The sequence below is a fragment of the Pteropus medius genome, unplaced genomic scaffold (assembly GCF_902729225.1).
Source record: "Pteropus medius unplaced genomic scaffold, Ma_sr-lr_union100, whole genome shotgun sequence".
Lineage (NCBI taxonomy): Eukaryota > Metazoa > Chordata > Mammalia > Chiroptera > Pteropodidae > Pteropus > Pteropus medius.
In genome coordinates this window covers 2,149,070-2,172,719 of record NW_024349224.1, presented here as the reverse complement: position 1 = coordinate 2,172,719, position 23,650 = coordinate 2,149,070, and the positions used below count along the sequence as shown (strand labels likewise).

The 23,650-nt window shown below is 55.5% G+C and overlaps 1 long non-coding RNA gene across 3 annotated transcripts; it reads left to right on the top strand.

Moving 5' to 3' along the window:
- Window positions 1-12,611: 12,611 nt before the first annotated feature.
- Window positions 12,612-19,912, top strand: LOC120617238 (uncharacterized). 3 transcript variants are annotated; one of them, XR_005656838.1, is made up of 3 exons: window positions 12,612-12,810; window positions 17,482-17,731; window positions 19,040-19,912. It is a non-coding gene; the product is annotated as an uncharacterized LOC120617238 (long non-coding RNA). The 3 variants fall into 3 exon arrangements; XR_005656836.1 differs by having other exon boundaries at window positions 17,426-17,731; XR_005656837.1 differs by lacking the exon at window positions 19,040-19,912 and adding an exon at window positions 18,011-18,054 and having other exon boundaries at window positions 17,426-17,731.
- The last annotated feature ends 3,738 nt before the right edge of the window (window positions 19,913-23,650 follow it).

Genomic DNA, 23,650 nt, shown 5'->3' with positions numbered 1-23,650 from the left:
GCAGCAGAACTAATCTGAAATTCCGTCATTTTAATTCGGTGCCCCGGTTCAGCTGCCTCCCTACTGGGTGATCTTATGTTGAATGTTATGAATTAGAATCTCGTAAATATCCTTTGTCAGATGCCAGCGGAGAACAGAATAAACCCCTTACGAGCGTTTTGTTATTATAAATTAATAACAAATTGCCTGTGACGTGTTTCAGTCAATTGTGTCCTGAAATTAATTGTGAGGATGGCTGATCCAGCACAGGGTCGACAAACTATGGCCCATAGGCAGACCGAGCCTGCCACCTGTTTCTATAAAGTTTTATTGGAACGTAGCCATCTCCTTTGTTAATGCATTACCATTGGCTGCTTTCACATTCCAATGGCAGAACTGAGTAGTTGCAACCAAACATCTGTCCACGAAGCCAAAAATATTTACTCTTGTGGCCTTTTACAGAAAAAGGTGGCTGGCTCTGGGTTTGGGCATTGGTATGTGATACAGTGAGGTCAGTGAGACGTGCGTGAACAGTCAGCTGGGGGCCAGGGGCTGGCTTCTGGAAACTGCTTGGTGTGTATGCGGTGTCCGAAGCCGCCCTGTGAGCATGGAGGGAGCAGAGAGAGGTCCTTCCTTATGACACTGGGCTGTTTGCACCAACCCTGCAGTCACCCCACCGCCTGTCCTTATGGTTTAAGCCAAGTCGAGCTGGCTTGCCATTCCTCGCGGCCAAAAACATAAACGACGCAGAAGACACTGAGGGCCTCCTCCCTGGGGAGATCCTGCCCCTGATCTGAGGAAAGGGGGGTCTGGGTCGCTGCCCTGGGAGGTACACCCAGCTCCCCCGCCTTAGATGTGGCCCAAAGGGGCACTCGTTCACATGGAAACGAGGCGTTTCCAGGTCCCATCTCCCCCGCGAAGATTCACGTCATTTGTGAATATTATGCTCACCTTCCCTCCCTGCTGACTGAGGTCAGCGGCCTCAGAAAGAACTCACGAGTGGCCCGTTCACCTACGACAAGGAGGCGAGGCTACGCAGTGGGGTAAAGACAGTCTCCATTAAATGTGCTGGGAAAACTGGACAGATTCATGCAAAAAAGTGAGATTGGACCACGTTCCCACACAGTACACAAGAACAAACTCAAAACGGATTAAAGGTTTAAATGGAAGACCCGAAACTCCGAGGAGGAAACACGGGCAGTAAACTCTCTGACGTTGCTCTTGGTGATATTTTTTCTGATACGTCTCCTGGGCAAGGGACACGAAAGAAAAACATAAATGGGACTACACCCAACTAAAAAGATTTTGCACAGCAAAGTAAACCACCAACAAGACGAAGAGACAGCCTACCGAACGGGAGAAGGTATCGCCAATGATACATCCGAGAGGAGGTTAATATCCAAAATATATAAAGAACTCGCACAACTTAACAGCAAAAAAACCCCTAACGATCCATTGAAAAATGGGCAGAGGACCTGAGCGGACATTTTTCCAAAGAGAACATAAAAGCGGCCAAGAGACATATGAAAAGATGCTCAATGTCACTAAACATCAAACAAATGCAAATTAAAACCACAATGAGATATCACCTCACACCCGTCAGAATGGCCGTCATCAATCAATCAACAAACGAGTGTTGGCCAGGATGTGGAGAAAAGGGACCCCTCGTGCACTGTTGGTGGGATTGCAAATTGGCACAGCCACTATGAAAAACGGTTCGAAGGTTCCTCAAAAAATGAAAAACAGAATTAGCCTATAACCCAACAATTCCACTTCTGGGGATTACTCAGAGAAATCCAAAACACTAATTCGATGCACCCCTATGTTCACTGCAGCATTATTTACAATAGCCAAGATATGGAAGCCAGCTAAGCGCCCAGCAATGGACGACCGGATAAGGAAAAGGTGGTACATATACAATGAAATATTACTCGACAATAAAAAAGAATGAAATCTCACCATTTGCGACGGGATGTGTGGATCCGGAAGGTTTTGTGCTGAGTGAAATAAGTCAGAGAAAGACAAATATCAGACGACTTCATTTATACGTGGACTCCAAGGAACAAAATAAACAAGCAGACAGAGCAGACTCACAGATGCGGGGTCGAACGTGGCTGCCAGGTGGCAGGGGGTCGGGGGCAGGGCGAACAGGTGAAGGGATGAAGTTCAAATGGGTAGTCGCGAAACAGCCCCGGGGTCATGAAGGACAGCCCGGGGAACAGGGTCCACAGTAAGGTGACAGCGTGTACGGTGTCCCACGGCTGCTGGACGCACCGTGGTGATCACTTCTTTCGGTGTAGAGATGGTGGATAACTACGGCGTATGCCTGAAACACATACAATATTGTGTGTTAGCTATATTTGAATAAAAATCTTTTTTTAAAAAAACTCACTGATTTTAAATCTGCTCTTCAAGCGAACAGATCTGAAATTGGCCCAGACTTGTTGGTTAAAAGGTAAAATATTCCTTGCTAAGAACTGGAATCGCTTTGGCCAGAACTGCGTGATTTAAAATAAATTGAAAAGAAGTATAGGAGGTCATTTTGGGGTCAGATGAACGGATCACAGAAATCACTTTTCTGTTGGCCCCATGCAGAAGGTCACCTCTGAGTGATGCTAAATTGAGCACTAAAACCGTCACAGAAATGCCGATGTCCACTGACTCCACGAGTGTGCGTTCACGCTCCTGCTGAGACATGGGCCCTCCGGTGGCGCCCACGTTAAAGAAAGGGCCAGCCCAAGTTCATTTCTACGGTTTCAGCCCAAAACGGCTCTGTGGCTCCAGGTCTCCTTTGCCTGGCAAAAATCACGCCCCCCAAAGCCTAAATTTGGTTTATGGCAATCGTTTTACATTTCTTAAAATTTTTTTATTATGTTAAAATATCTGTAGCCTAAAATTTACCATTTTGACAATTTTCAGGTGCACGGTTGAGGGGCAATAAGTACATTCGCACTGTGGGTCTCCAGATCTCACTGCTCCAAACCGGAACTGGGTACCCCCTCGACAGCAAGTCCCACCTCTGCCCCCAGCCCCTGCTGACCCCTATTTTACAGGGACTTACAGGCTTTAATATTAGCCATGGGATAAACGCCTGACATACATCACATCATTAATTAAGCCTTTAAAACGATTCATGAGGCAGAAACGGTTCTTCCTGTTTGCTTAGGGGTGTCCGTGACCTGCCCGAGGTCCCCCCGATGGCAGGGAGAGGAAGCAGGAGTCACACCCAGAGCCCACCCGCGGTCCAGGCCCTTCACTGTGCAGAGACTGAGGCCAGGAGAGCCTAAAACTGGTCCACGTTCACCCAGAGAGTGGCGGGGAGGGGGTGGGGTCCCGGGTGCCAGCCCAGGGCCACGTCCGTGACACGCCTCGCTGCTGCACGGACTGCTCTCAAACGGGCTGACGGTGGCCCGTTCTGTGACCCAAGCCATGAGGAAAATAAAAAATAACGGTTCTCTCCTCCAGTGAGCTCATACTATTACTGGGAGAGGGTTCAGAAGTGCTGGAGCCTGCTGTGAGCCGCAGGGGGCGGGGGGCGGGTCGACGGGAGCTTGTCTCTCCACTCACCTGTCCCCTCGGTCAGTACGCCACCGACCTGGTCACTTTTTATCCTTAAGAAAAGAGGAAGGCGAAATAGGTTGGGGGAGCTAAGAACAATGCTGACCATCCTCGACAGACAAGTAGGGGCCACAAAGGTGAGGGGAACAGTGTTCCTGGTTGGGAGTCACCCTAAGGCTTGGAGGTGACGATGAGCCTGGCTGAGGGGGACAGTGCCGCTGCCAAACCAGGGCCGAGGACTGCTTGGGAAACCGCCAGGAGCTTCACCGCCTGTCTCCAAGCACAGCGGGGACCGAGGTGCGGATAGGTCAGAGAGCAGTGTGTCGCAGAAACAATCCGGGAGGCGCTGGGAGGAACCATTTAGCAAGTGGGGCGTCTGGCCGAGGGGAGCGGGCCTCCCGCAGCCCCACGCAGCGGAGCCCGCAGGCTCGGGGCGCAGAAACGGGCTGGTTCCGCCGCATCACCCCACCCCCGCCTCCCCGAGGCAGGATGGGTGTCCTGAGGACAAAGTGCCAGCGACCGGCACGGTCTCATTTGCTAGTCGGTACCGGTCACGCTGCCCCAGGTGGCCCTGGGCTCGAGGAGGCGGCGGCGGAGAGCCGGTCCCCTCCGGTGCATCCGTTTCCTCCGGGAGTCTCTCTGCTCGTGCCCCCGGTAAACCCGAGACCACCTGCAGAGCAGGGCCATTTCGGGGGCGGTGAGGCCACTGCACAGAGCACATGTGGCCTGCAAGCCAGGGGGATCCGGATGAGGGGTCCCGACTGTGCCGCAGCCCTGATCCCGTGCCTCGGTTTGCCCCGACGTGGGGATTTCAGAGCTGAGGGTCCTCGCTCTAAGCAAAAGCGAAGGCGAGTAACTGGCCTGACAGCTGGAGGACGGGGACGCGTGGTGAGGGGCAGGAGCCTGGGCTCCGGGATGCCGGTCGGCGCCCTGCCCAGCCCCTCTGGGCCGTGTCCCTTGTCCCTTTCCGTGCGCTCTTGCTCCCAGGGGGCTGCGCCTTAAACTCTTCTTCCCAGGACCGCCTGGGGCCCCTGGAACCTCGCTCTCCTCCTGGAGGTGGGTGGGGAGGCGCCTACAGGTTCACAGCCCTGCGGGGCAGCTCTGGGTGAGAGGCGCAGCTCCCCGTCTCGGGCGGGACCTCTCTGGGGTGCCCCTCACACTCCCCAGGGGGTGCCGGGTGGGATCGGGCTGAGGGCAGCCCGCCAGGACCCCTCCGGGATCTGAACTCTCACCCTCCTGGTCGGATGTCCCCTGGGAGCCCTTCTTTGATTACGCACTAGCGTAAAAGTCCAAGGCTACTCTAAGACACTACCTAATGGGCACCAGGCACCACCCACACGGACACCCGCCGAAGCACGAGCCACCAGTAAGCTGTCTTGAGAGTCGATCGTTCCAATTCAACGAGCACTTCCTGCATCCCGCGAAGCCCCAAGCATTGCTGGAAGCCGGGTGGCCTCCCCATCCCCGTGGGGAATCGGGGTCACGGCTCCGTGATAATGACGCAGCCGAGGACGTTCTGTCGTGTTGGGTTCAGCGCTACCGTGGGGGAACCATGGGTCCAGCGGCCGAGGCGGGCGGGGGCAGGAGGAGCTCACGGAGGTGGGGAGGTGGTGTCCTGTGAGCTGGGCCTCGGGGACTTGTGAGGACGTAGCCGGGAGGGAAGACGCGGAGCACCCGGGTCAGAACGCGGGAGGCCGGGCTGCTTGTCCTCACGTCGCTCCCTGCCCTCTGCGTACGCACGTGGGGCGTTTCAGGTCACACCTGGGCCGCTCCCGAGAGGCCCGCGAAGCACCGATCCAATCAGCCAAGCCAAGATCGCGTCAGGGGCCTACGGAAGTCTGCGTTCTCGCCGGCTCCGGCTTCCAGGTGTGTCGAGGAGGAGGCCGGGGGGGAGGGGCCACAGAAGGTCGGCACCTGGGCGCCGAGAGAGAGGACGTGCGGCCCAGCTGAGCCAGGAGCGACCGCCCTTCCAAAGCGGAAGACGGCGGCCAGTCGGGGTGGCGAGGTCACGGCGAGGCCGCGCGGGCTGCTGACCTGGTTAACCGTGCCGTGGCTGGCTGTGCACCAGAAAGCAGCACCCCTCTTCGCTGCCATGCCTCCTCCATCCGGGGGCCTCTCTGGAATCTCTGTCGACACGTGTCAGCGTCTTTGTGGTAAATTCCAGTGTCACGGTTCTCCCTGACCTTTCTCCCAGGCCGAGACCGCAAGCAGGTCCTACGTCTGGGGATCAGCGAACACCCGGGGAGCCCCTGCTCTGGTCGAGGTGCGGGGCTGGCTCGGGGAGACACCGGAGGACACGACACTCACGGGCTCTTGAGTAGTCGCAGTCTACGCGCACGTTCAGAGCCATGTCACAACCCTTGGGGGGGCGGTGGGGTGCGGAGCGGGCGGTGGGGTGCGGAGCGGGCCCAGCAACGTCGGGCATCGGGGCGGGGCGGGCAGGGGCTCACGCTGGAGGCTCAGGACGGGAGGGAGCGGAAGGAGAAAAAAGCCGTTTTCCATGAACAGCGAGGGTCAGTGCCAGGCCCCGATGCCCGTTTTCCTGGGCATCAGCCGTCCCTTTCGCGGGCGGGCGGATGTGTTCAAAGGCTCGGGGCCCAGGCCGTACTTCTCTGTACTGCTTTCAGCCACGACTCACAAAACCCAGTCCCAAGGTGGGTGTGAGATCAGGAAAACCCGCCGTGGAGCGCAATTTCAAAGCGAGCACGCCATCCTTGATTCATTTACATCTGTCAGCCACCGAGGAGGCACGCAGAGACCTCGGCCACTCTTCAAGCGTTCCTGATTCTCTCTCACCACCTTGCTCGAGGGCTGAGTAGCGCGTGACTTATTTTCTTCCGGGCCACCCGAAATGCTTCATCCCCTGAGCCCTGCCTGCTGCGCCTCCCTCCTGTCTCCAGGTTCTGCCTGACGAGCCCGCCCTTCTCAGAGGGCGCAGAGCAGGCCCCGCCAGAGTGTTCACTCGTGGGCGGGGACCGGGGTCGCCTGGGGACCAGAGCTCCAAATGCCACATGCAGAGCGAACGCCGAGCAGGCCCTGTGCAGGCTCCGTCAGGGGTGTCCCGAGCCGGCTGGGGAGCAGCACAGAGACAGGGCCGCGAGGCGTCCCAGAAAGTGTCCTTCCAGGCCATGCCGAAAGTCGGAGGGTGTCCCCTGCACCTCTGTGACGGTCCCGACTCCAAACGGGGGCTCGACCTGGCGTGTCGCAGCCGCCACGTTCTCAGCCTACGTCATTAAACGATGCACTTGGGGGTGGACACCTTGACTTCCAAGTATAAACCGATCCTGTTTTATAGCACGGCGGGCGCGTGTCGCTCGAATGCGTCTCAGTTTTGGTCTCCATCCTGCTCCAGCCGAGTGGCGGGAACTCCCGGCCACGTCCCCTCTACTCACACGCTGACGTTGCGATGTGAGTGCCCGGTCCCGGGGCGTCTCTGCCCTCCGCCTCGCAGCCGCAGGAAGTCGACACCGTCTCCTGGCCCCGCACAGGCGGCGAACGCACCGTGTTTCGGTGAAGTGCGAATTCTCTGGGAATGGGCTTAATCCATGCCGTGCATGTGAGGCATGAGGACGGCTTTTCAAAGCAGGTCCTGTGACAGCCGGTGAACCAGGTCAGTGCCCGCGTCACCCAGTTCCCGGGCCGCGGAGGGCCGTGCCCTCTGACGAGCCCTTCGCCAGACGTTCCTACTAGCCAAGCACCCCTGAACCAACGTCTTCGCCACCTCATACCCTGACGGTCCGTCCGTCCTCCAGGCCTTCCCTCGCGGCGACTCTGCGACAGGTGACGTCCAGCCCAGGAAGAGCAGTGCTTCTCAAGGAGTGTCCCCGGAACCCCAGTCCCTCGAGGTGACCTTCCAGAAAAGGCTTCCTCCGGCCAGTACACGTGGCAAAGGCCTCAGACGCCAGCCCTTGCTCGGGGTGCAAGTTGGCGACATCTTAGTTTGGGGTTCCCAAGAGCATTTACTGGGATAGAGCAGCCAACAAAGAATGAGCTTTGGGCCCTTCTCCCCCGTGGCATTGCTCCCGAAGGGGCGGGGCAGCCAGCTGGGCCCCAGGCCCGTCGCCCCACCCAAAGGGCAGGGCGGGAGCTGGTGGCTTCCACGCCACCTCCGTCGCCCTTGGGAGGGGGCTGATCCTCGGGAGTGTTCATTCATCGCAATTCTTGCTCGCCACGGGTGGGCAAAGTGTGTTCCGAGGGTCAACACAGCCCTCGGGAGCAGAAACGCAGGTGCTGACCGGGAGAGTCGGGCCAGGGGGCCGGGGCGGAAGGCCGAGGGACGTGGGGCTGGCGACAGCGACGGCCGAAGCCTGTCCACCCGGCGTCCTCAACTTATCTGACTGCAGCCCCTACTTTCTCCCCCAAAGAACATCGGTTGATGCGACACGTTCAGGATAAGCCTGGCTCAGACGCTTCGCAGGCAGACACGTGGAACCCGAGTCTGAACGTGGAGCTTCTGTGGCGAGTCCGACGGGCTTTTCAGCCCAGAGGAAAGGCGATCGCTGAGAAGCGGGGCCAAGGCTGTGACGTGCCGTCCGGCCGGGGGGCAGCCCACGCCCTGCTCCCCTCAGGAGCCAGTGGACAGATCTGGCTCAGCGAAAGGAAGACGCGTAACGATGGGACCAGCAACTAAAGGGAGGGACGAGAACCCCAGCGCCGGCGTGAGCGCGCAGCGTCGGGGCTCCGTGTGTGTGGTGGGGGCAAGTTCAAGGCCGGGCAGTATGGCTCTGAAACTGTCGTTTCAACGTCTTTATTTTGATTCGAGCTCCAGGACTGGGGGATGGGCATGAAGGTGGGGAGCCGGGAACAGAGCTCACCCCCAATCCCTCTGCTTACATCTCTAGCGCTAGCTGTGTCCCTTGGCACCCCAGGATGGCCTCTGCCATGATGAAGCCTCTGAATTTCAGACAAAAGATGGAAGACTCACTCCTGCTCAGCGCATCTACCCAGTGGCTGAGGGAAACCCGCCTTTCCAGGGAACGGGGCGGAGACCCCGCGAGGCTGTCGTGCCGTAGGGTCCCTCTGCCCTGGCCCAGGGCACTCTCAGCTTGCTCCTGTCACTTACTCGCTGTTCCATTTTACAGATGTGGAAACTGCAGCCTTGACAGGTGAAATCAGCTGCCAAAGGCCAAGGTGGGGTTTGAACCCAGGGGGACTGGCTTGTGTTTCTGACAACCTGTCTGCTCTGATCCCCAACCCGTGACCTGCACGGCCCCCTAAGTAAGCGTGGCCCGAGGCTCTGCGTCTGACCTGTGCAGACCTCCCTAGGTTCTTCTGGCTTTAAATGGACTAAAGAAGAAAATTCACACCCGACTTCTGCACCTTAGATATCATTCGACTTCTAACCAAGATAATTCCTTAATCAGCAGAAAAGACCCCAGGCTGAACGCCTGACTTAGCCGTGGGGACGCCTTGTGGATGCAGATGGTGCGGTGATGAGCCATCCTCCAGGATCCCGCCACTGATGTGAGGACGTGGAGGGCATGGTGAGGTTAGGGGTGAGGTTAGGGGTGAGGCTGAGGTGAGGTTGGGGCGGGCGCCCCTCCCAGTGGGGTGCCGGGTGAGGTTAGAGGTGAGGTTAGGGGTGAGGCTGGGGTGGGCGCCCCTCCCGGAATAGATGAGTGGACGGAGCCATGACACCAGCCCCATTAGCAAATGTCTCTAAACGACTGGTGACGACCACTGCTGCCAACCGCTTCTTGCAAGAACGTTCTAGGCCGTGGGCTGAAAAGCAGTGTCTTCCCCCTTCCCTGAGAGCCAGGCCTCATTAAGAAAAGAACTTGGTTGTGTCCAAATGTTCCTCAGAATGACAAATTAACTGAGCTTTTTATACACCGCAGCCTCGGGGGCAAGGAGGAACTGGGCTATTCCCAGAGGGCCTGCTGCATGGCGCGGGCAGCCCGCTGGCTTACGGGGAGCCCCGGGCGGAGTGCCGGGGTTGGGGCGGGGCGCACCCGGCACCGCTGGGAACAGAATTCGCAGGGACCAGACTGGGGTTGACCTGATTTGTTACTGGGGAACGCGGCCTGGTGCTGGGATTAGAAACACAAGAGGGATGTGTTTCGAGTTTTTATGTCACTATCCTCAGGTCATCATCGACGACGTTATCATCCTCAGCCCAGACGATATTTATTCAGTCTGCTGGGCTAGGCGCCTAGTTAATGCGGGCCCACATCTGGACCCCAGTCAAATATTAATCCACCGATTTCCAAGGATCCGTGATGTACTGAGCCGTTCGTTCTAAAGCCTGGCTCTACACTAGAATCACCCGGAAAGGTTTAAAAGGAAACCTATGCCTGGGCCCCATGTCAAACCAACAGAACCCACACCTCAGGCCGTGGGACTTGGCATCTGTGTTTTTAAAAAAGCCCCACTAGAGACTCTAACGTGGAGAAATTATAAAGCAAAGCCCTGAGCCCTGGGCACTGAGCGCTCGGTCGGGGAAATAAAACACAGTTAAATAACTATTTGTGTTCACTGATGAAATAAGCCGACAACTCAGGACCTGTTTCAAAGTAGCACTTAACTGGGGGAGCGAGAGCGAGAATTTTCCAGATGACTGGAAGGGACAGAAAAGTTCAGAAGGTGTGGAGAGCAGGTTCAAGCGCTTGGTGGGACAGCCGCAAACTAGGGCGGCAGATGCATCACTGCAAGCTGAAGTGGTCTCGATGGCTCTAGAGGAGCAGATTAAACTCGCTGTTTTCTACAAGTAGTGGCGAGAGGAAGAGCACGCGGAACAGTGCGTCAGTAAGAGCGGCGCTTTAAAAGGTAGGACACGGGCCGGGCCGAAAGCGGCCTTGACGACGCTGCACAGCACACGTGTGAAGCTCACGTGTGCAGCTGAGACTCACAGCGATTGAACACAGTTAACACTGCTGTACCGTGCACTTGAAAATTCCGAATTTGTAGAGCTCATGTTGAAAGTTTTCACACACACACACACACACGCACACACACGGACACAAGGAAACCTTGGGAGGTGACAGGTATGTCTTGCTACCTTGACTGTGATGATGGTTGCACAGGTGCACACACACGTTCAAACTCATCAAATTGTATACATTAAAATGTGCGGTTTTTTTGGCATGTCAATTCTATCTCAATAAAGCTATTTTAAAGAAAAAAACAAAGCGCTTCTATCCCGTAGGCGATGGGAGGAAATGCTGACTCCTGAGCGGGCGGGCGACGAGACGCACAGATTTTTAGTCCTGTGTGTTGGGCGTGTGGGTTTACCATGTAATGAAATGCAGCATGGACTGGAGCGGGAGGGAGGACCTGGGGGAAGGGAGGGCACTTCCAAGGCTATAGAATGACCCCAGGAATGAGAACTTTGGCCAAGACAAAGAAGATACAGGAAGATACAGAGAACATGTCTGGGAGAAGAGTCAACGGGCCTCGGTGACCAGCGGGATGTTAAAGTCCCTGCCTTGGGTGACCGGGCGGGCAGTGGTGCTGTTAACCGCCCAGGGAGGCAGCTGGCTGGCGCGGGAGTGGGTCACGGGTGCGTGACAGCCACCTCAAGTTAAACTGTGCTGCCGCTTACCCATCGAAGGAGCTTAGACTCTTCGAGATTCGGTCTCGTCCGTAGAGCGGGGCTCACCACATCGGCCTTGCGCGTTAGCTGGGAAGATTACAAATGCAGACACTACTTCGTAGGGCTTCGCACAGTGACAGCGTGGCTGGTGTTCATGTTTGTTGGTATCGTCATGGAGCACAGGAGATGTCTGGGGGGCTGAGGTTTTGCAATGAGCTGAGTTTGGGGCGCGCTGAGGCATGCTTTCCGAGATATCTACAGAAGTGTGTGGTAGGTAGCGTGGGCCCAGAGCTAAATTTACGGCCGGGATAGAGACAGGAGGGTCATCTACACAGAGGCGACCGCGGAAACTCCTGGAGGTGGACGAGCATTCCGGGGAACGCGCGTACAGCAAAGAGAAAAGGGGTTCGAGAACGAGTCGGGCCCAAGCTTGCTGGTCTTGAGTGCGTCCCTGAGACCATCACCATGACCTTGTCCGAGCTGGGTCACGGGGCCACCCGAGGAATGGGCTGCGGCCCACCCACACGTGAACTGGGAGTAGAGAAGGGAGTTTGCTCAAAGGAAAATTGCAGGTGCTGTTAATCCACTAAGCGGGGTTCAAACTCCTCCCTCTTACACCCCGGTTTTGTAAATAAAGTTTTATTGGCCTCGCCGTGTTTAATGAGTCACCCGTGGCTGCTTCGAGCCACGGCAAAGAGCTGAGCGGTTACTGCAAACACCAGCTGGCCTGCAAAGCCTAAAATATTTGCTATCTGGTCCTCTATAGAAATCGTCTGCCAATCCCTGCACTAGAATCTCAGTCCCCAAGAGCAGGGACTTCCGTCTGCTGTGTTCGCTGCCGTGTCCCCAGTGCTGGAGACTGGCTGGTAGGTGGCAGGCACTGCACGGATGTTCGTGGAACAGACGTAGGGGAGTTGGTGCCTCGCTGGAGTAGACTCGATGTCCCTCCCGAACACTGGGGAGCACCGGGACTTGCCGGGGGCCAGTTTGAGTGACAGGAGGAGATGTGAGTGACGTGGAGCCAGGTCTTGGAGCTCTGTGAAGGTAACAGGTCACTGCAGGGCGGGCTAAGGAGGTTCGTGGACCTGGAAGGTCAGAGGGCACTCAACATGGCGAGCTTCTCCAAAGCTGTTTCAGGGAATGCGGGCTGCTGGCAGGTAGAGAGGTGCCAACGGTCCAGGCGTGTGACATCTTGGGGCTTGGGAGGGGCCACGGAGGAAGGTGGCTCAGGTCCCTTGAGAAGGTCCTGGCTCCTGATCGCGGCTTGGTTAACCCGAGTGCGCAGCCTGCCTGCTCTGACATACACCCTTCAAACAGCCAAGCGGCATGCCACGCCAAGTCCAGGGTCACACGTGGCTGAAAGGATCTACTGTCCCCTGACATTCTCCCCCGCCCCCCGGGATCCAGAGCTGTGGGCTTTTCCCTCGGGTTTAACATCCGAGATTTTGTAATCAGCCCTGAGAGAACTGCCTGGCACATGCTGTTAAATTTTAACACAGGAAGTATAAGGGCTGTTTTTTCTTCTTCTTCAGCTTAATTCAAAGACCCCCTCTGCCAACTTTATTGGAATGAATACATTAACCGACATCAACACCGCCCGCCTGCTTTCCAGCTGTGTTTGAATCCGTTTAAACCTCTGCAGAGCGTGTCAAGGTGGGGTCAGGAGCTAAGGGCTGTTGCTCCCCGGCCCCCCAGGCTTATTCTCCTGCTGGTTTCTCTCCGTGAGTCTGAAGTGAGCTAAGGTTAGTGAAAGACGCACCTGGCTCTAAGTGCTCAATAGTCACAGATCCATTTTCCCTCCCTGCCTGCTCCCCCAGGTTCTCCCAGTTCTCTGCTCCCCCAGAATCTCCCCTGCCTGTGCCTCCCCCAGAATCTCCCCAGGTTTGCCTCTGAATCTCCCTGGCCTGCTCCCCCCCAGGTTGCTCCTTCCCTGCCTGTCTCCCCCTCAGAATCTCCTCCCCTGCTCACTCCCCCAGGCCCTCCCTCCTGCCTGCCCCCCAGAATCTCCCCCTCTGCCTGCTCCCCCAGACTCCTTCCTCTGCCTTGCTCCCAGGTCTCCCTGTCTGCTCCCCCAGAATCTCCCACCTGCCCCCAGAATCTCCCTGCCTGCTCCCCCAGAACGCAGCAGGGCGGAGGCTGCTGCTTCCCTCTGGCCTCGGATTCTAGAAAGAGGAATTGCAGGGGACTCGACTAGTTAGAGTCGTCCAGGGAAAGCGGCGTTTACATCAGTTCGTCGCCTGGGTGGGCGTCCGGCCCTGGGGAGGTGTCTCCAGCAAGCTTCTGCATTTAGGTGTTCTTTGGGAAGAATCGTGTAAGCCGGCGTCCCAGGCAGGAAGCGGGGTTCTGTCGAGCCGCCCCCTGGGGAGGGCTTAAGGGAGGGCACTCTTCTGCCGCTGTCACCGGGGCTGGGGACGGCTGCTCTGAGGGCGAAGGCCAACGGTGAGTCTCTGGCGAGGCCTGGTCTGCCCGCCCCTCCCTCGCTGACGGCTGATTCTTCTGGACAAAAACCACGTCAGAGCCACGTCGGTTCACGCCCACCCCTCACCAATCTCCAGCTCCGCACCCAAGGGCTCCTTGACCCCACGCCTCCCCCGGCCCCAGAGAGTGGCTGTGAGCACACACGCGTGTGCAAGCATGGGCTGAAAACCAGAAAGCTAACTCAGCCCCTAGGAAATAAGAATTAGATCAGTGAGCAGGGAGGGTGGGGTGGACGTCGTCGGCTCGTGGTGACGTCTGGAAGCGCTTAGACCAGGCTGAACCCCGGGTCTTTGCCCTTGGGGGCCTCTGCAGCCCCGCACCATCCGGCCGGCTGCCGCTAGGGGCTGCTGTGGGCAGGGCGTCGGAGCGAGACAGAGCTGTTTACAGCGAGGAGAAAGAGAAAAAAGACAAAGCGATGGCTATTTCGGTTCGTGCGTATTTTTGAGATGTCAGAGGATGTGCTTGGCCCTTGGCCCCCATGTCGCGAGGGCGTGACGCCTTTCTTACAGGTGGCCCCATCGGAACGACCCCTCCGGGCCATCCACAGGCTTTGAGTCGACAGCTGCCGCGGCTGGGGTGGGCTGGGCGGCCCTCACGCTTGGTCTCCCGCACAGCGCTCGGGGGAGAGGGGTCTTCCGCGGGTACAGCTGGACTCCGGCCCGCAAGTGTCGGTGAGGCGTGGAGGACCAGCTAGGATGGGGACGCAGGGTGCGCTCAGCACGTTCCCCCCCCCTCAGCCTGGCTGCTGTGACTCCCCGTGGGGCTGACACCAAGATGAGGAAGTGCGGGCGCTTCGGTTCGATCCCGCGCGGCGTTTACTCAACTCCTACTACGTGCGGGGACGTCCCACTCGAGTTCAACAGTGTGACAGACGCTTCCTGGGAGCGCGAGTCAGACGCCTGCAAGGGAAGTCGAGAGGCTTCTGAAAGCAAAGCTCGCAGGGGCTGGGAACGCGAGAAATGCCTCCAAATTGCATCTATTTAATTGACCGGGAAATAGAAACTGGATGGGAAAACACTGAGTTACAGGGTGGGCTGCAACGCTTTATCCCCTGTGGCTACGGAACGTGAAAGCTGGAGAAAGGAAGCCCTGCTGAGGAGCGATTTCCTCCACGTGGCTCAGAGGTCCTGGTGGCGTCGTTGTTGTTGTTGTTATTATTATTGTTATTATTATTATTTTGTCATTCTTAAGCTTTTTATTTATTTATTTATTTTTTCGCCACTGTGAGCGCTTGTCCACAAAGGACACACGTTGTTGCTTGTGAGTTCAGCCCTTTTCAATCTGACACAAAGCAGAACGGAAACTCCGTCCTGGAATCGGCAGGGTTGGTCGTGGTGTCTTCACGCCACGGCAGCTGGGTCCGGGCCCTGGCATTCCTACGGCTTGGCGCCGGGGGCTCCAGGAGAGGACCTGCCATTTTCGTGAGGGCAGAGTCGGGGCGGGACCTCTGCGTCAGCCCTCGGCAGCGTCCCCCCGGGAGCAGGTGGCGCTGGAGGGACAGAACCTTGGAGCCGTCGCTGCTCGTTCTGCGCACGCAGCCGGGAGGCCCGGACCCGGGCGCGCTGTGGCGTCTGTCCTGGGCCCAGAGACAGCGGGAGATTTGTGGGCGTAGCCGAAGTTAAGGCCACGTGTAGAGGACGGGGCGTCTGGGAAGGGCTCACGCACCCGACACCCACGCGTGTCAGGAAGCTCCGTTCTCTCCAAGACGGTACGGTGAGCGTTGGGGACAGTGTGCGGGGTGAACCCGGTTCATCGCCTGGCACGCAGCAGGTGCTCACCAATGCGATTCCCTCCCGCCTTCTTCCTCCCCACCCCCCGCTCCTGGAAGCTGTCAACTCGGGAAAACTGGCCTCTTCACTGGCCCTTGGGGAATGGCAGTGTGGTCCACTCACAAGGCTGGAGGACAATCTCCTTCAGGACCAAGAGGAAGCACAGAGAGAGGGTGTCAGGGGGACAGTCCGATGAAAAGCTGGTGACTCGGAGAAACAGACATAATGGTGAGAGACCCTGGGGCACGTGAGATCTGGTTTGGGCTTTAAGAGTCGTGGGTTTTGCTCGAGTTACACATTTCCAGCTTGTAAAGCGGTTGACAGGTCGTTAATGCATCGAACGGAGCGAGTGTTTGTGAAGCGTGGTGCACACGCGGAGTTCTGAGCACGGCCAGCAGGAATGCTGCTTGTGATCATACGGAGACAAATACCCCGCCACCCATCCCCCCACCTTTGCTCACAGTTCTCAGCACAGACATCTCTGGATTGACACACATCTAAAGATGAATTCGCGTGTCTGGAAATTACACGCTGCCAGGTTTCTCGACTGCCTTTTCTGTGGAAGTCTAGGCACTCAGAGACCTTAGGGATGAATGTGACCCAAAGTGATTACTGACACCGACTTCTCTGAGAGGGTCATCTCTATCTCCTCCCTATGCAAAAAGAGGCTCCTGAAGGGCAGCTCCCGTGTCACCGACACCCAGAAGCTTGTTGACAATGAAGAATCTCAGCTCCGCCCCAGAGCTGAGAAAACCTGCAGGTGACTCAGGAGCACACCGAGGACCGGCAGGTGACTCAAGAGCACACCGAGGACCGGCAGGTGACTCAGGAGCACACCGAGGTTTGAGAAGCTCCTTTCTTCAGCTCTGACAGATGCCACCCACTTCCCCTAAAGACAGCAGCTCTTGGAAACTTTTCTGCTTACTAGCTGTCATCAAGCTTTCTGAAGAGGCATGTTAATAAGTTCCTTCTTCTCCAAATAAAGCAATTAATTCATTCGCCCCACGAATGTTTATGACGTGCCCACTCTGTGCTGTGTTTGCAGGAGGGGAGATCTGCGTGCGATGGTGGCAGCTCCGAGCCCGTGGATCCCCCTTCTCCAGACTCCTCATGTGTCCTGAGAGCTAATGATGTGGCTCTCTGGCCCCTTTGTCACTCTTCTTCAGCTCATCCAAGTTGTCAAAATAATTCTTTTAACATCAATTCGTTCAAAAAAAATGTCTACCACATCCCTCTTAGGATCTGGCATTTAAACGAGACCACAGATTGCTTCTCTGTTGCATCTGCTCATTCTTAACCATATAGTCCAGCAACCCCACTTCCGGGTATTTATCCAAAGGCACTGAAATCAGGACATTGAAGAGATGCTAGCGCCTCGACATTCATCATTCACGAGGGCCAAGATGGGGAAACAGCCGCACGCCCTTCGGCGGATGACTGGGAAAGATGGCGTATGTGCATGCTGTGGACTATTACGCAGCCCTGAAAAGAGGGAAGTTCTAGAATGTGCAATGACATGGTTGAACCTCGAGGACGTTAGACTAAATTAGGCTAGGAACTGACACCTCTAGGTATACTAAATTTTACTTGAAATTCATAAATTCTTTTAGCGTAATGTCATTTCTTCATACTAAATTAAAATTAAATTTATATTTTTTAAATAACACGTCGGTATCATCCAATTCATAGAAATGTAGTTGACTTGATTTATCTGGCCTCCCACCTGTATATATGCAAAAGAGAAAGAGGTATTTGCAATAATATTCTTGTAATTAAAAAAAATATTCACATTACTTTTAATGATACCCATTTCTAGGGGTCGGGTTTGGGTATTTCTTTTACTTTCTTCTCTGTAGATTTAGCATTGCTTAAATTCTTTATAATAAACACAAATTGTTTTTTTTTTTAAGTCCAAATACATATACAATTCATTACTTTCAAAAGCATCTTAAGGGAAAGGATTTTGGGTTAATTGAAAAATCTGCTGGAGAGATGAATAATTTAAAGTGGATTCTTAGGATGACACACGTGATTATTCATGTTTACATAGACTATTGGACCGTATCTATAAATCCTGCTGATTTATAACTCAGATACATATTTTTTAAAGGCTTCCAATTTGGAAACTTCTCTGTGTGTTAATCTATGGCTGTGTCGCTGTTGAAGGATGATGCTCACGCTTTCTTAATTCACGCTGGGGCGCGGAGCTGGCGATGAAGTCGGAGCAGAGGGTGAAAAATGAGGCCAATGGATTTACGACGACGAGTATCACCGGCACAAAGCGCAAGCGAGTACGCGATCGATCCACGCTGGCGCGGAGGGATGTCAGCGACCGCCGCCCAGCGTCGTGACAGAAGGCGCCGTCCTTACGCCTCCGCCGCCTCCAGCTCGGGCCGGATACAGTGACAGCCCCGCTGTAAGTCTCTCTCTTGTTCACGCTGTTTTTCCCTGGGTGGCGATTTCTCTGCTCTCAATTCAGGACAATGAGCTAAGAGCAAGGGGGTCGCTGGGAGGGGGCTAGCCTGTGGGCATCGGGGTGGTCACAGGCTGCTTTTCCAAATCCCCAGCCCCTCCTACGGAAAAGCCCCGGGGACAGTCGATAACGTGGGCCTTTCTGTAAAAGTGAGTGATTTTATATTTTAATTAATCTGGGCAAATTACATTTCTCCAAATTCATACCAACATTCTGACTCAGGCCCAGGCACGGCTGCCACTCAAAGCACAGATGTTTAACCAGGCCCTTCCAAATTAATGCCAGAAAGCAAGGAATAAATGATACAAGTACTCTGTTCACTTTTACTGAAACTACGGGAAATCTCTGAAATTGCTTGCCATTAAAAAAAAAAAAAAAATCAGGGGCTGCACGTGTTTTTATTTACCTATGGAGAAATGTGAGACAATATTTTGTATTTTAATATAAATCATGTCATATCGTGTGTTTATATAAATGCATCTAAAAAGGCCTACAAATCTCATCTCATAGCAACGGTGGACTTTACGGAGAAGGGAGGGGACCAAGGTTGGGCCCGCGGAGCGAAGAGACCTTGGCGAGGGGGTATCTGCAATGTTCGCTCACCTCGCTCATCTCTTCATCGCCCTCTTTCCTTCTGTTTTTTCCTTTTAAAGAAACATAGCCATACTTTACTTCCACAACTAAACATTACTCTTAAAGACTTGGGAATAATACTCTCCAGAACAGTCCAGTTATACGCTTCATGACTGCTTCTTAGGTGGTTTTAAAAACATATCTGCATGGTAGCTACGCTTTGTGACGCAGCTGATTCCATACAGTTCCTGAGATGAATTAAAATATAAAAGAGATAGTTTTTGGATCTGATGTTTTTATCTGAATAAATATTATTTGCGGCTGGGAAGAGTAATGAATCCGTTCAGGAGCGGCACACAGCAACGTTTGCTAAATGGCTGGATGGATGGATGAATGGGTGGGTGGCTGGATGGATGAATAACTAATCTAATGTGAGAGATAATCACTTCTTAGGTTCAGGATAACCTTGAGCACAGGTTATAAATTAAAAAAAAAAAAAGTTAAAACACATTTTTCTTTACTTTTGGCCAATAGCTGAATTTGATAGGGCAGTATTTCCTGATTTAAAAATATCATCGAAATGAGGGGTTGGCAAGATGATGTCAGCCTAACGCTCAGCTGAAGCTGATTCTTACTGCAGATGCGACGAGGGGGCAATGAACTGTTCTTCTCTCTCAGGGAAATGAGGGAAACTTACGCATGACACCAGAGTTGTGCAGGAGTGTCACTACACAGCTACGGGGGACCATGGTGCCCAGAGGTGCAGCAGCGCGGTCAGGAAAACTGCGTCCACTGCCCGAACGTGGGTTTTATTACAAAAGGGACAGAAAAGGCGACAGTCGCTGGCAGTCGAGTTTGCTCTCCGCCCCAAATACGATAATGGAACCAAAATTGAAGCAAGAGACTCGGCTCCTCCTGGGCGCTCAGCAACAGGGGACAGAGCGAGCCATTCCTGCTTGACCAGTGTGACATCCGTCCCTAAGCGACCACCTCCTACACCCTCGCCTGGCCCTTCCCAGTACAGGCTCACTGCTCCCTCCCCGCCGCGGGGGCTCCTTACGTGTTCGCAGCTCTGCATGGGGAGAAAACGAAGCCCCCCGAATGCGAAGCGTGAAACTTTCCTGTGTCCCCACTACTGGCCCAGCCTCTCGGGGAAAAGAAAGTCTTTTCTCTAAGCCCGAGCGGGCTGTCGCCAGGGGCCTCGCTGGACGGCGCCTCCTGCCCTCCGCAGCGCACGATCTCCAGGACCACACTCGGCGAAGCCCCAGGCTGCGGAGCCCCGGGCAGCGGGCAAACGCCGGGACGGGGGGCGCCTGGGAAATCAGTGAGCACCGCGGGCAGGGGGTTCGCCTCCTTCACACAACACCGAAAGGGGGCGGGCTGCGTCCTGGGTGGAAAGAAGAAAGGAGAGAGGCAGCCCCCCGCCCCCCGCCTCCCACCCCACTCGGAGGCTGGCGGTGATTGACGCCGGAAGTGCCGCAGGCGCATCTCTGCTTAAAATGTGCTGTCAAACTTGTTTCTCCGTGCCTTGAAAAATTCTGTCAAATTTCATAAGCCTGTCTGTCAAGAACACTCTTGTTTTTAACTGTCAGACTCTCTGCCTTGCCTCTTTCTCCTTCAAAGCATCAACCTCCTTCACAGGCTGTTGGCCAAATATGATGGAGGAAACGGGGGTGCTGGTGGATCCTCCCGATGGCTGAACCACCCGCCCCAAACTCGAACGCCCACAGGGCCGGGCAGGCCACGCAAAGGAGCGAAGCGATGGCGGCTTTGGCAAAGTGGACTGTCCCCAACTCACCCAAATGGAGAACCCTGTCCTCAGCTCTGGCTCGGCTGTTGAGCTGCGAGGCCTGTGGGTCTATTTCGTCTGATTCAGGAAAACCACAAAACTCAGAGAAACGTGGTGACCAAGGTAACTGTTACTCCTGACAGCGTTCGGCTTGCAGAAATTCTCGTGTCGTAACTGCCATTTCCCACCCTTTGGGGAACTGTTCGGTTTTTCTCTTATTCCATGACTCTAAAACGTGATTTACCAGAAGCCGCTTCATTCCCGGGGAGCCAGCCACAACAACTCCCCAGGGGTGGGCACGGAACCCAGGCTGGACACTCCTGGGGCCTCCCCTGCCAGGCCGCAGTGACTGGTCAGGCGCTGGGCATGCTGGCCCAAGCTGGCCCATCGGGGTTCAGTCTTGTTTTCTTTAACTGGAGCTTGGGGTAGAGAGCTTTCTTGTCATTGTGAAGCTGGGGCTTGGGGGTCGTCGGCTAAGAAGTAATTGGTGGCCCTGATTCCAGCCTTCTGGGGAAAGCCAGCCTGAAAGAACAATGACGATCAGACACAGTGAGTCGTGAGGATGGCCGAGTCCCCAGAGTCAGTGGTCTCAGAGAGCGGCAGCTCCCTTCCTGTTCTCTGCAAGGGGTGGTTTTATCAGGAGACAAACCCTCCCCTTTTTGCCCAGCTAATGAGAGTTCAGCTTCTGTCACCTGTCACTCAAAAAACCCTGACAGGTACATGGGCTCTGGGGTGGGGCTGCTTTTGCTCCGTCTGCATGTGCCACTTGCAACCTGTGTGATCTCGAGGAAGTTCACCAACCTCTTTGCCTCGGTTTCCCCCTCTGTAAAATGGGAGCACAGGGCTGTCACGAGATTTAAAGTCAACACGGACAAAGGCTCAGAACAGAAATGGTGTCATCGAAGTGTGAGCACGTGATTAAATGGCCCAGAGGGAGGGACCCTGAAATGCGACGCCTCTCCCGCCAGGCTCTCGCCTGTCAAAGGAGAGTGCCAAGGGCGTGAGAGATGCTTCCCACTTCCTTTGCCGAAGAGAAGGAGACAAGAACCTCAGGCCACATCCGCGTCCTACCGAGAACTCAGAAGACGAAGCAGGCGGGAACGGGGAGGGATTCGTCGGAATTCCCAGAGGGATGGGAAGCTGGAGAGATCGTAGGCATCGTGGGACGATGAAACACCCACTGCAAAGAGCAGTCACCCGTGGGTGAGCGTAGGTAAAATGTAATGCTGGCATTTACGAACGCCAGGAAGCGACAGGCCTGTAATTTTGACTTCGGCGGCGGAGGTAGTGGAAAGGCGTAGAGCAGCAGAGAGAAAGCTATGATTTAATCGGGAGCTGGAGCACGGACTCAAACGAGGGGGGACCTCCCCTCTGTAAGGCAGCAGGCTCGCTGTCTTCCTGGAGAAACGCAGAGGCAGCAGAGGAGAGAGATCCCATCTTCCCCACGGACGCCCAGGGTGACGCTCTGGGGTCGCGAGTCCATGCTGGCTGCCGTCCCCTCGAGAGCCCTTGGTGCCAGTCTCGACAAAAGCAACGTCATTTGCAAGAATATGAAGAGGAACAAAGCTGAGCGGTAATTTCCACGTTTTAGGGACTGAACTAAGGACGAGATTAAATGAATGTGAGAAGCGTTGCGGTTTTGACAAGAGAATCGGCTCGGGGAAAGCGCGGTGACAAACCCTCGGGTGGAGCCTGCGGGGCCAGCGCGTGGTGTCTCGCTCCTCGGGGGTCTCCAGGAAGGGGCGCGATGGCATCGAAGTCACCGCCGGCCGCGTGAGGGAGACGGGTCCATTGGCAGCGACCTGACGGCCGCGTCGTTCAGCCACAGCACGACCTCTGTCTCGGTTGCGCTGACGTGAACAGACTGTCGAGGAACGTTCCAGCACTGGAGCTCTTGTCCGTGATGCCTGGGGTGTCCCCCGTGCTCCCCGCTACAGCGAGCTAGAGGCCGAGGAGGCTCCCGGCTGCGTTCGACATCATTATTTTTCCAAGGATGGACGATGGCCTTAAAAACATGATTATTTCCAGGTCAGGCATTTCCTCTCAGGAAAAGGGTGGCTTACCAGTGGCTTTCATTCACTCTTATTTGAAAAAGTTGAAAAAAAAGGGAGGAAATGAAGAGACTGACTTGGGGAACCCGTGGAGAGAACCCCACGGCCAGTCTCGTTCACCCCGGGACCGCTCGGCCTGACTGCAGATCCCAGGGGGGCTTCTAGGTGGCCTCAGGGGACACCGTTCCGGCTCCGGGGGCAGCTGTGTCTCTTCCCGGTGCCGGGACGCTCACACCGCCGATGCGCAGCTGTCAGTTTCACCCCCGGGTCACACCCACAAAGGGTGGGCGGGTGCGGGAAGCGGCTGGGGACAACCGGAGGACACAGTTTCTCTCCCCACCCGGCTCTGGGTCCGGAGACCTTCGGCGAGTCACTTTTCCCATCTAAGCCAGTTTCCTCTACTCTAAACTGGAGGGATTGAAGAGGGGTGGGCTTCCGATGTCCCTCTCAGCAAAATAAATTTTTCCTGTAAAATAGATTCTTTCTGTGGTAGAAAGGGAAGGCATTCCTGTGAACTATCTGAAAATGGGTTTCGGGAGGAGCAAATTTAATAACGAAGGAAATGCTGACTCAGAAGGACGGACAGAGCAAGACCACCAGGACCGCGGGAGACCGGGCCGGAGGAGGGGGACACGCGGGGACCGGGGTGGCGGGAGGGGAACTGAGGAGCCGGGAGAAACGGAGCAGAGCGGTGCAGGCAGCCAGGGGGCTCCAGCCCAGCTCTGCCCTGAGGCTCACGTGCCAAGGTCAAGTTTTAGATCCCCCTCCCCAAAGCTGTCTCAGGCCTCCGGGCGGGGGCCACTCTAAGGGAACATCTGTGGCGAATCGTCTAAAAGCCACACTGGTCTCCAAAATGTGTTTCCTACCTCTCTTTCCAGACCCCTCGCTAACCTGGCCAGGGCTGAAGACTTGCTTCTTTCCAGAATGTTCCAGCACGTTCTCCCACAGTTTCCTCTTTCTGGAAAGCCCTCGGCTCCTCTCTGCTGGTGGAGACACCCTCCCTTTCCAGACCTATGACACCATTCCTGACCCCATCGGGCCCTGCAAGGTTTCCGTGAGCCTGAAGCCAGCAGTGGAGGGGAGAGAAATCATGAGCTCCAGAATACGAAACCTGGAAAGTCAAAATAATATTTTACAAACACGTATTGACATTACGTTTAACACAGCGGAACTGGCTGCGTTTCACATAACTGCCGTGTCTTGGGGCGAGTGCCTCGGGCTTACAGATGCCTCACAAGAGAAGAGGCTGGCCGAAGCCCAGGCTCGGGGGCCCTGTGCCATCTTCTGGCTTCCCTAGTGCTTTAGAGATACACCCATCACACTGCTGGTCTCACTCTGCTCTGTGTCACAGTGACCTGCATGCGCTGCTGCTTTTTGTCTCTGACCAGGGTCCCAGCCAGTAGCCCAGAAGCCAACGGTCGGGTTTTGCAAATCAGGAGATTTCACCAA